Genomic DNA, 12,279 nt, shown 5'->3' on the forward strand with positions numbered 1-12,279 from the left:
ACAGAGAAAGTCTGATATGCAGCCAAAAATAATGCCAATAATGAGAAGCAGAAAAAAGAATGCTGCATAACAAGAAAAACTTGTTTATTCGAATCCTAACTGTGCCTTTCTCCCAAATCTGTTTAACAAGAAAACTGAAATCTGCTAAATATTTTTTTTAAACTTATAATATTCTTAAAATGTATGTATATTTATATAGAGGAACTTTTATGTATTTCCATTCAAATTTTAAACATGTTCAATGCATTCTAAAGGGAAGTGATACATAACAATGCCAATTTATCCATCCATCCATCCATCCTCTATACACCGCTTTATCCTCACTCGGGTCGCGGGGGGTGCTGGAGCCTATCCCAGCTGACTCGGGTGAAGGCAGGGGACACCCTGGACAGGTCGCCAGTCTGTCAATGCCACTTTAGTAAATTTCAAATTTAAAGAAGATCAGACTACATGCTGATGCAAGTGGAATTCTACCGTTGCATCACCAAGAGATGAAGAGTTTTCAACCTAGTGCCTTTACAATAAAACAACTAAAGTCGTTGTGAAGGCACTGTTGTATATGCTTCAGGTTCATGGTGGGGTGGTTTGAGGGTAAATCTGTCTTTTGCCCAGCGCTGGCAGACATCATCATCGCAGGTCTTGAGCAGCCATTGACCTTCCCACTTGTTGAGGAGCAGTGGGGAGGCTGCGGGCCAATTAAACAAGAGCGTACCGCCTGCTTCCAGTGAGCACAGAGCGTCGAACAATCGCAGTTTAATAAAATGAATGTGGAGACAGGTGGGGGTTGCTACTAATGAGGGATGCAGACAGGGGAAACTCCAGGAGAAAGTGTTGGCAGTGATGTGGGGGGGAAGGGTTGAGTCTGACTAAAAAGGACCCCAAACAAAATGTGTTTTGATGAAGGGCCCCTTTTTGTCCTGTCATGGCCTCTTTGCCCTGCTTTCATCACAGCCAGTGGAGGGAAGCAAATGGGGCATAATAAGAACCTAACGATCAAGCACAGAGTGTGAAATTAGAAGAAACGTCTTCATTTTCACAGCTTTTTTCCCCTGGCTCTTCACAGAGAGGGCTGTAAAAGGGTGGTCATGTGTTTTAAGTACAGCAGGTGGAGGTAACAGTGGTGTTGGATGTCAGGAGAGATTAACTGGAGCGAATGAGCTGCCCTCAGATGCTGATGGAAACAGAAACTCCAGCTTATTGTGTCAAGATCCTGATACATTTGGCAAAATATTTCTTGGAGTTCTCTCTGTGACAATCAATAGCTACGGGACTGATTGCAATGAATACTGCATTGCTATAACATAAAATAAATAGATGTTTAAAACCAGAATCATCAAAGACATTTCTTAATAACCAAAGGCAAGCCAAATATTATCAGCTCCACTGCATTTGTGGAATAGTTTGGATAATTTTTCAAAATTATTAGACATAACATCACTTCAAGGTAAACAAAAAGTAAATAGCTTTTTATGGTACACGAGTTTCCTTCCTCAGAGAAACATACTGTGATGATGAAAATCCAATGGTCTGAAACAGAACGCGCGACTGGCTCCAAACAACAACAGCACACTGTTTTATGTTTTAATTGCTCTCGCTGGGGTCCTGAGTCTAACAATCCTGGGTCGACTGGTGCTGGCAAATAATTACCTGTGTTTGCTTGAACCTGCTGGTTGTTACTCATCCATTTTTCCAAACACACAAAAACAAACAATAGGAATCATCTGCATGTGATGACTCAAGTATAAGCCGTTATAAAGAAACCATCCTAGGGCCTTGAGGAACCCATAAGAATGATACATGCACTACCGTTCAAAAGTTTGGGGGGGACCCAGGCAATTTCACGTTTTCCATGAAAACTCACACTTTTATTCATGTGCTAACATAATTGCACAAGGGTTTTCTAATCATCAATTAGCCTTTCACCACCATTAGCTAACACAATGTAGCATTAGAACACAGGAGTGATGGTTGCCGGAATGTTCCTCTGTACCCCTATGGAGATATTCCATTAAAAATCAGCCATTTCCAGCTAGAATAGTCATTTACAACATTAACAATGTCTAGACTGTATTTATTATGACAGTGCATATTGTTATTAATTTAATGTTATCTTCATTGAAAAAAAATGCTTTTCTTTCAAAAATAAGGACATTTCTAAGTGACCCCAAACTTTTGAAAGGTAGTGTAAATAATACAAAAAAGTAGACTGCTGCATTTATGGTCTGACTATTCCAGTAGATTTAGAGAAATCCAGAATAAACAATGCTATACAGTGTACAACAAATCTGCCTGATAAGAGCGCACATCTGCTGTTTCGATAAAGCATGTTGGATTACAGTTCGGTGAACTGCTATTGTACTGTTTCCAGAACAAATATCTGAACTCTTATCCTCCTGCCAATTGTTGTCAGGCCATCTATACTTTGTTAACAAAACTACTTACAGATCCACTGACTGACCTGCTATACAGTCTGTGATTTATATTACCCCTGGGGAGCAATACTGAGAGACAACTGCCCTGCCCAGAAAAGCAATCTGAAGTGAATAGATTGTGAAGGCTGGAATATGGCAGAGCTAGTAGAGACCACTATATGTCAACTGCTCCTCTCTTCCTCGGGAGTTACATGCAGCGCTACAGTTCAGTGACACTCACTGAGAATGAGGTTCAGAATCAATATCTCCTGAGCCATTTGAGGAGAGACAAAAGAAAAGTTCAGCTGACCAGCAATCCATACGTCTCCACAACAGAAGATCTCTGGTTTATTTGTGAAGCCAAGTGGAACGAGTTATAGACTGGAGTTACCCTACTGCTGAGATGATTCACCAAAAACAGCTTTTTGCGTCATTCTGAAGAGGTCTCAAAGCTGTTTGGACCTCTTTTAAAACTCCACTACAAGTAGATATTATACAGACGATACTTTTCACTACTTCTAATCTTTATTTACATCTAGTCCATTTAAATAGGATTTTAATCCACATTCATCCACAGTGAGCAAACACAGTTCAGTGTAGTGCTCATATATGTTAGCTATTTGTATCAGCCTTAAAGGGATTAACATCAGCCACAACAACTTCCACCAGTTAATCCTAAATGAAAACAATGTAAAACCTTGGTCCAGCACTCATATCTACGTTCAAGGACAGTGTGGTGATAAAACTGCTGCCGAGAGTCTACAGAAAGATCCATGATTATTGACATGTCACCTGTTATGGTGGAACTGCTAAGCTCTTACAGTGCATTTAAACTGCAAGTAACATGATCAAGTTGTTACATTTCTCAATTTCCCTGCATATCTGTGGAACTGGGAAAACTTAGCCAACATGCAGATGGTCAACAAGTTTGCTGGCTAGAAAAAGATGACCACAAATACACTCTTCATGCTCACTGTTGTCAACAGCCAGTCAAATTTCCGATAAATAGCTTTGCCTGGCAAGCACAAGTTGAAGACTTGTTGACGGTCATTACAATGATTCAAAGCTGTGTAAAGCTGTTATTTGGGAGATGAGATAAAGGATCAACCCCAAAACAAAGGACTGCATCTCATACTGCATCGTTTCCCAAGGTCAACTGTAATTTATGAGCTTCTTTTACAGTTTTTATATACCATTACTTTAAATTTTATTTTTAAAAAGTAGTTCATTTTGTGACACACCACAGCAAAGCAATAAATACAACTTGTGTAAAAGCATTAAGTGTTATTGTTGGAGAAGTACACTACCGGTCAAAAGTTTGGGCTCATCCCGACAATTTCATGTTTTCCATGAAAACTCACACTTTTATTCATCTGCTAACATAACTGTACAAGGGTTTTCTAATCATCAGTTAGCCTTTCAACACCATTAGCTAACACAATGTAGCACTAGAACACAGCAGTGATGGTTGCTGGAAATGTTCCTCTGTACCCCTATGGAGACATTCCATTAAAAATCAGCTAGAATAGTCATTTACCACATTAACAATGTCTAGACTGGATTTCTGATTAATTAAATGTTACCTTCATTGAAAAAAACTGCTTTTCTTTCAAAATAAGGACATTTCTAAGTGACCCCAAACTTTTGAACAGTAGTGTACATCAATAGAACAACATTAAAACAACCTTCCTATTGCCTTGATTGAACTGAGATCTGGAGTATCTGGAGGCCTAGTCAACACCCTGACCTCTTTGTTATGCTCATCAAACCATTCCTGATGAATTTTTTGCAGTGTGGCAATGCACATTATTCTACTAAAAAAGGTCACTGCCATTAGGGAATACCGTTGCCATGGAGGGATGAAAGCTTCGTGCAGCAATGTTTAGGTAGGTGGTGCGTGTCAAAGTTTCATCAATAAAAATGCCAGGATCCAAGGTTTTCATGCAGAACACTGCTGAGCCCCACACTGCCTCCGCCTTACCTTTCTCCCATTATGTATCCTGCTGCAGTACCTTCCCCAGGTAAATAAAGCACAAGTAAAGGAAAATGCGATTCAAAAGAACAGAAGTCTGTACTACGAAGTAAGATTTGGGGTTCCTGAGGTAACTTCTGGTATAACCCTAGGTTTTCAGTATACCTGTCTGGTACTTTGCCATAGAATTTTTTTTGCTGAACAGCTAGCTTTCTCCAGAGGAGATTATGTTCACAACCAGCGGATCAACACAATTTAAAGTCGCCTTCTGACCAATCAATTTACTTGGAAAATGGCACCACAATTCCTTGAAAATCCTGTGGACCTCCATGTGGGGATAGTGAGAGAGTTTTTTTGAGTTGCAAGCTATTTCAAAGTCATTTCATTGATCTATAGGCCTTTGTATGGCAACATAATCCTAAAACAGAGACTGATTGAAGCACTAAAGTCTTGTTCTTGTTGACCTTCTGAGATTTGCAAGTAAGCCTACTTACCAGTTTGAATAATGTTTTATATTTGTTCTTTACTTGCTCTCAACAGCATATAACACTGTCATGGTTGCAGCTAAAGGAAAATTACTGAAATTAGAACTGTCTTACAAACTACAGGAACATGTCTGAGCAACACTAGACAATAAACGACCGTAATTACGGTCACATCTACTCCTGCCATAATGATGGAGGACTGATATTGATAAGCCGATTACCATTCACACATTTGGCATTTGCCAGCTTTCCTTCCTGGCTTTGGCTCCAACAAATGTGATGCTTTTAGGCTGGATTGAATTTTTAGATCTCACATATTTCTTACGGATTATGTGTTCTTCCTGTGATAAATTAGCAGGTTTAAACATGTGCATTTCTGCGATTGGTCAGCTTGTGCCACCGCCCCTTTAATATGTGAGTTGACTTGTCAAGTTGATAACAAACATCATGTGACTACTTAGTGTGATTGCGGTTGTGAGGCTTAGTGAAGTCAGATAATGAAACATTATCCTGGGTATGTTGAACTTGCTTCATGGTGCATAGTACCCTGTCACTGCTCCATGGTCCAGTTGTGACACTTTTGGCAGCTAAAAGGGGTCAGTATGAGCACTCTGACTGGTCTGCCGCTACACAGCCCCATGCACAACAAGCTGAGATGAAGTGTGTGTTCTGACACCTTTATCATAGCCAGCACTAAGATTTTCAGCAATTTGTGCTACAATACATCATTTGTGGAGGCGGACCACACGGGTCAGTCATTGCTCCCTTCATGAATGATTCTTAGGCGCCCATGATTCAGTCGTCGGTTCACCAGTTGTCATTCCTTGGACCACTTTTGGCAGGTACTAACTACTGCAAGACGTGTCATTTTGGAGACGTGCCGACTCTGACTATCATAATGTGGTCCTTGTCAAAGTATCTCAGCCCCTTTGCTTGCTGCCTGATATACCCAACCCCTTGGCAGGTGCCATTGCAATGAGAAAATTGATGTTATTCACTTCACCTGATCGGAGTAGCTGCACAAGACAAATACAGTTGGAAACGGCCTGTTTAACAACCCACAACTGTTCAGAATCAAGTGTCACATCAGTCAAGCTGCAGTGTGAACATACCGTCAGAACACTCAAACATTTAACAGTTCCATTGTTTTGACATAACATCAACTGTGTATTTATCACGTTTGTCATTACAATGTTTGAATTAACCTGAACCAGCTTCATGGTCCTGAGCCACATTACATATCACCGCTCTATCACTGACAGAACTAAATAAATTATTCATGCAAAAGCAGGGAAAGAGACCCAATGGAAAACTCCCCAGGCTCAGTCGCCCCATTTGCAGTTGTGGGAAATCTGTCAGAGCAAGAGTGCCTTCCCTAGAGGGACAGAGGACAAATGACACCCACTCTCCTCATTCAATTACTACGAGAGAGGCCATGGGAGCCAAATGCTGCAGGAGAGCGGGCTTCACAGAGGGGAGAGACTCACCCACACACAGACTTAAGCAGAACTGTCTGCTGCAGTCAGCTTCAATTACCACTGTCCACTACTAATGCACAACATGTGAAACTAAAAGAACAATCCCGTCTTTTACCCTCATTCCACAAAGCTACATGTGGATAGTGTGTGAGTATGTCTCTGCATAATTCCTAAAATACAATTTCACAGGCTTTAATTGTGAATCATAGCTAAACAGTGGTCAGTTTAAACTCCAGTGACCCAGTAAGCAACAAATTACCTCTAAAAAAAGAGGAGAATTTATGTCAAAAAAGTAAGCTTGTTGATTTGCCACACATGTCCGCAGTTATACACGAACAACCACAATCGCATTCAAAAGGAATTGTAACGCAATACACAGTATCCTTGATGAATCACAAGTGCCTGACTTATTTCACAAACATTTTGCAAAATGCACTACATATATTGCCTTCCTGCAAAAGGCTGCTGTGTCCCTAAGTGACACTAGATATATCCTGGTACAGCACCATATTATGACACATCCATAATGATAACCTAACCCACACACACCACCTCATTATGTTCTCTGCCTATGCAGGAGACCTCAGTTTTCCTTCCACAGTAGCTGCGTACACTCCCTCCAGCCATAAGTCTATTTCTAAATGGTTGCTGTTGTCTGTACTTCAGCGTAGTAATGAACGGGTCAGGAGGTCTGACCTGATGTTCACACGTCTCTCAGCTCAACTTGAGAGGAAAGCATTGACCACTTAACCCTGCTCTGCTAGCCAGCTATACATTATGTCCAAGTCACATAGCAGATTTTTAATGGGTCAAGAGCTCTGGGTAACTATTTTTGCAACAGAAGTTTGAATAAAAAAGCAAATGTAAATTAAGAGTTGTTTTTTTCCCTCTTACAGTACTCTATTTTAATGTATTCTACAAGTCACTACATGTAAAACCAGGGGTGAAAGTAAGCCGGAATGGTCCGGTACTACGTACCAGCAAAAGATCTGGTGCCGGTACGCAGTACCGGGAAACGATCCGGTGGTGGTACGTCGCCCGGCTGCCTGCTATCGACCGTTCACTCAGCAGTATGCATGTGTGTCTACTTTCCGTAACACAGCGACTGCTATGGCCAATAGCAGCCAATAGCAAGTAGGTGTGCTGGATTTATTGCACTGGGACATTTCCCACAACTCGTCAATAGACGTCAACAAGCGCCGCTTGCGCCGGGACGAGCAATGAATTACACCTGAAATTACACACGCTCTTGTGATTGGCTGAAAAACTTTAAACTGGATTTACAACGGTTATCATCGACAGATGCATATTTTAAATAAAAACGGAGAGAAGCACTACAAAACAGTCAAAAAAAATTTGTCAAAGTAATAATGCAGAGGAAAATAACCTCTTTGATTAAATGAAAAAACAGGGACACTGAAGATGGGTTACCACAGAAAATCAGAAACTAACTGCTACTACTATAACTACTTTAGGTCTCTGTGGAAAATCTTTTAGGTGATGTGTTTTGATGTTTAGTTTCATTCTGAGTGTTTGCTCGTGATCTCATGTCTGTTCTTAGAGCCTTGTATTCTGGATGTTTATCAGTGTTTCAATTAAAGCAAAAAGTTTACCATATTTTCAAGTATTATTAATTCCTACCTATTCTATCCTCTGTGAGGCACTTTGTGTTACTATATTGTATGAAAAGTGCCATATAAATAAAGTTGATTTGATTTGATTTGATTTGATACAGTGAAATATTAATATGTTTTTATTTGTTTGTGTTTTAACTTTGCTATTTTAAAATGCATGAAGTAAGAGCGAGATGAGGGTTTTGGTAATAGTACCGGCAAGAATTTAAAACTACTTTCACCCCTGTGTAAAACCAAAATGTAAACTTATAGTGGAACAATGCCAGATATTTATACTATTAGTATTATTATGGTGGGCTCTGTGTATTTGCATACACTGGGCACACCTCGCTTAGAAAAACATGTATCTGAAACTACTGTATGCTGACTACACCAGGTTTCCTGTGTGTGTGGAGTGAAGCATGAGAAACGTGCACTAACGTATTGTCAGAATTTGAGAATCGAAGGAGATTAGTCTTAAATGCTTCAGGCTACATTCCGGTTTGGTAAATATTACATACAGTGCCTTGCGAAAGTATTCGGCCTCCTTGAACTTTTCAACCTTTCGCCACATTTCAGGCTTCAAACATAAAGATATAAAATTTTAATTTTTTGTCAAGAATCAACAACAATTGGGACACAATCGTGAAGTGGAATGAAATTTATTGGATATTTTATACTTTTTTAACAAATAAAAAACTGAAAAGTGGGGTGTGCAATATTATTCGGCCCCTTTACTTTCAGTGCAGCAAACTCACTCCAGAAGTTCAGTGAGGATCTCTGAATGATCCAATGTTGTCCTAAATGACTGATGATGATAAATAGAATCCACCTGTGTGTCATCAAGTCTCCGTATAAATGCACCTGCTCTGTGATAGTCTCAGGGTTCTGTTTAAAGTGCAGAGAGCATCATGAAGACCAAGGAACACACCAGGCAGGTCGGAGATACTGTTGTGGAGAAGTTTAAAGCCGGATTTGGATACAAAAAGATTTCCCAAGCTTTAAACATCTCAAGGAGCACTGTGCAAGCAATCATATTGAAATGGAAGGAGTATCAGACCACTGCAAATCTACCAAGACCCGGCCGTCCCTCTAAACTTTCACCTGGAACAAGGAGAAGACTGATCAGAGATGCAGCCAAGAGGCCCATGATCACTCTGGATGAACTGCAGAGATCTACAGCTGAGGTGGGAGAGTCTGTCCATAGGACAACAATCAGTCGTACACTGCACAAATCTGGCCTTTATGGAAGAGTGGCAAGAAGAAAGCCATTTCTCAAAGATATCCATAAAAAGTCTTGTTTGAAGTTTGCCACAAGCCACCTGGGAGACACACCAAACATGTGGAAGAAGGTGCTCTGGTCAGATGAAACCAAAATCCAACTTTTTGGCCACAATGCAAAACGATATGTTTGGCGTAAAAGCAACACAGCTCATCACCCTGAACACACCATCCCCACTGTCAAACATGGTGGTGGTCTCATGGTTTGGGCCTGCTTTTCTTCAGCAGGGACAGGGAAGATGGTTCAAATTGATGGGAAGATGAATGAAGCCAAATACAGGAGCATTCTGGAAGAAAACCTGTTGGAGTCTGCAAAAGACCTGAGACTGGGATGGAGATTTATCTTCCAACAGGACAATGATCCAAAACACAAAGCCAAATCTACAATGGAATGGTTCACAAATAAACGTATCCAGGTGTTAGAATGGCCAAGTCAAAGTCCAGACCTGAATCCAATCGAGAATCTGTGGGCAGAGCTGAAGACTGCTGTTCACAAACGCTCTCCATCCAACCTCACTGAGCTCGAGCTGTTTTGCAAGGAAGAATGGGCAAGAATTTCAGTCTCTCGATGTGCAAAACTGATAGAGACATACCCCAAGCGACTTGCAGCTGTAATTGCAGCAAAAGGTGGCGCTACAAAGTATTAATGCAAGGGGGCCGAATAATATCGCACGCCCCACTTTTCAGGTTTTTATTTGTTAAAAAAGTTTAAAATATCCAATAAATTTCGTTCCACTTCAGGATTGTGTCCCACTTGTTGTTGATTCTTGACAAAAAATTAAAATTTTATATCTCTATGTTTGAAGCCTGAAATGGTTGAAAAGTTCAAGGGGGCCGAATACTTTCACAAGGCACTGTAGATTCTCTGTGTTCTTGGCAGTCCTATCAAGAATAATGAAGATGTCTTGGTTGTCTGGCGCAGGGACAACAAATGTTTGACTGTCATTTTCCATAATTAAAAGGAAGAACGGCCTGGCTATACACGGAGAGGGTCATAAAACTTGATTTACACTTGCTGAAGTGTATTATCCTTTCACACAAATCACTTCCAAAAATCCACTAGGAGATGATTTTACAGCTATATTTGAAGGAACGTCTTGCAATAATGATGTGACAGGCATTATTCAAATATCCTGTAAAATAAGAGTAGAATAACACCAACTGCCATAACATTTCTGACTTAATATCACGCTGTTACTTGTTTGCCTTTCCACTGTGTCGCAATGTATCACATGCCAAGTTAGGATATATTTCATGAAGCTCCACAGAGTAGTGAAAGCCAACTGCTGGTGCGGCGCTCTGCTGGATGTTACTGATCCACGAGCTAAGCCCATGAAGCCATGCATATATGTGTGTAAGACAATAGCTTCTGTAAAGCACCTCTTGCTGTTATATTGAGAGGGAGAGCAAGCTCTGGTTCCACACCTGTTGCCCTGGGCCACAAGGGACAAACTATCTCCATTAGACTCATTCTTTGCTTTCCATTGGGCTGGGCTTTTGACAAGCTCGGCCAGATCATCATAAAACTTCAGTGCCCACGCTGATAAGGCCAACCTATACCTGACTAAATCCTGCGGCTTAGGGACTTTGCATTTCATTGCTCTCTGAGAGTAGGACATATCATAGCTACATATAGAGGTTTTTATAAGGAGCATGGAATTATCTGACGTCAAAAGCAGAAAAAAAGAGCCCACATTCAAAATTGCTCATAGATAAGCCATTCAGTAAAAGTGAATGTGAAGCTATTTGATTTAGAAGAAAAAACAGCCACAGAATCAGTCAGTAAACCACGTTACTGGAACAGACATGATGCCTGAAGAGCTTAAAGGTCTTTAGTCTGATGTTTAGACTCTAATTTTACCTCATTTTGACCAGAGTGAACAATTTCAGTACACAAAACAGTATGCAACAGTGACCTTTTTTATGTTACCTCAAGTGTTTGAGTTTTTACGTCTGAGGTTTCCACTTGACATTAAATCTGATTACGAAAAAAAGTTGAGCGAATGTTTTGCTGATTCTAACATTTTACAAAGATGAAAGGAAGATGTGAAGTAAACTGTCTTTGGAGTGTGTCTCAGCTCTCCTGGTCTACATTAAATCCAGTCCTGGCAAGAGAAAAAGAAAAACCAAGCATCTTTATGCTTTGGTATTGACTCTACAAATTAGCAAGGAGGAGACAATGTGGCTTCAGGTTGGGAGGAATGAAGTTGTCCTAAATTTTTGCTGAACAGCTTTGAAGTTGTATCCTGAAACCGTTGAAGGTCAGCTATCTCTTTGCTGCCATTTTCTGCTTCTTTTTTCAGTGTAAAAAGACACAGCATGATGGAGCATAATTCAAACCATCTTTAATACAGACCACAGAAGCATAAATAATTGAATAAAATCGGCAGCGGTTTTCTGAAATGCACCAGCAAATAAGTCTACAACGTCTTTTTTTCTCTCCGTCTCTCTCTTTTCTGGACACATTCTAAGAAGTCTAAATCTTGTGGTGGAGAAAAAAAGTCAAGGAGACTGAGACTCTGGGTTTGGCTGCTCTAAGTAGGCCTGGCTTGCATGTGGCCAGGAGGAACCAATGCCCTGGCAAACCATGTGGAAATACTGTGCATCAAACACCAACAAGGCCCATATAACACATTGCTTCCAGTTTGGCATAAGAACACACATTTTTAGCTTTAAGATTAAGATTCTTCAGTCGTGACGTGTTTGCCTTGAACTGGAAAGTTGGGGAAAACAACAAAAATTGGGCTAATTAGGAAAAGTAAAAATGTATAAACCAACACAAAGAGTTTTCTTCTTCAAACATCTGTTTATAAGACAAAAAAGTTATACTGAGATTATTTCATACTCAGCCAGAAGACCTCTTGTCTTGTGTTTTTTAGAGGAATAATTTAGGTTACTCTGGGGATCTGGCTGCTCACTGATCTTTGACCCTGAAGTGCCAAACCATAACATTGGCTCATATAAAGTTATCATGGGGGACTGAGCATCATTAACTGCAGTTTTAAAATTAACACGCCCATACAGCTCATCTTTGTCACG

General features: G+C 40.3%; 1 protein-coding gene across 4 annotated transcripts in view; it reads right to left on the reverse strand.

The window, feature by feature from the left end:
• The window catches only part of ephb2b (eph receptor B2b), a 133,771-nt gene that overhangs the window by 74,309 nt on the left and 47,183 nt on the right, over positions 1 to 12,279 (reverse strand). The gene's annotated exons all lie outside the window — the stretch shown is intronic.

This window comes from Acanthochromis polyacanthus, chromosome 5 (genome assembly GCF_021347895.1).
Source record: "Acanthochromis polyacanthus isolate Apoly-LR-REF ecotype Palm Island chromosome 5, KAUST_Apoly_ChrSc, whole genome shotgun sequence".
Classification (NCBI taxonomy): Eukaryota; Metazoa; Chordata; class Actinopteri; family Pomacentridae; genus Acanthochromis; species Acanthochromis polyacanthus.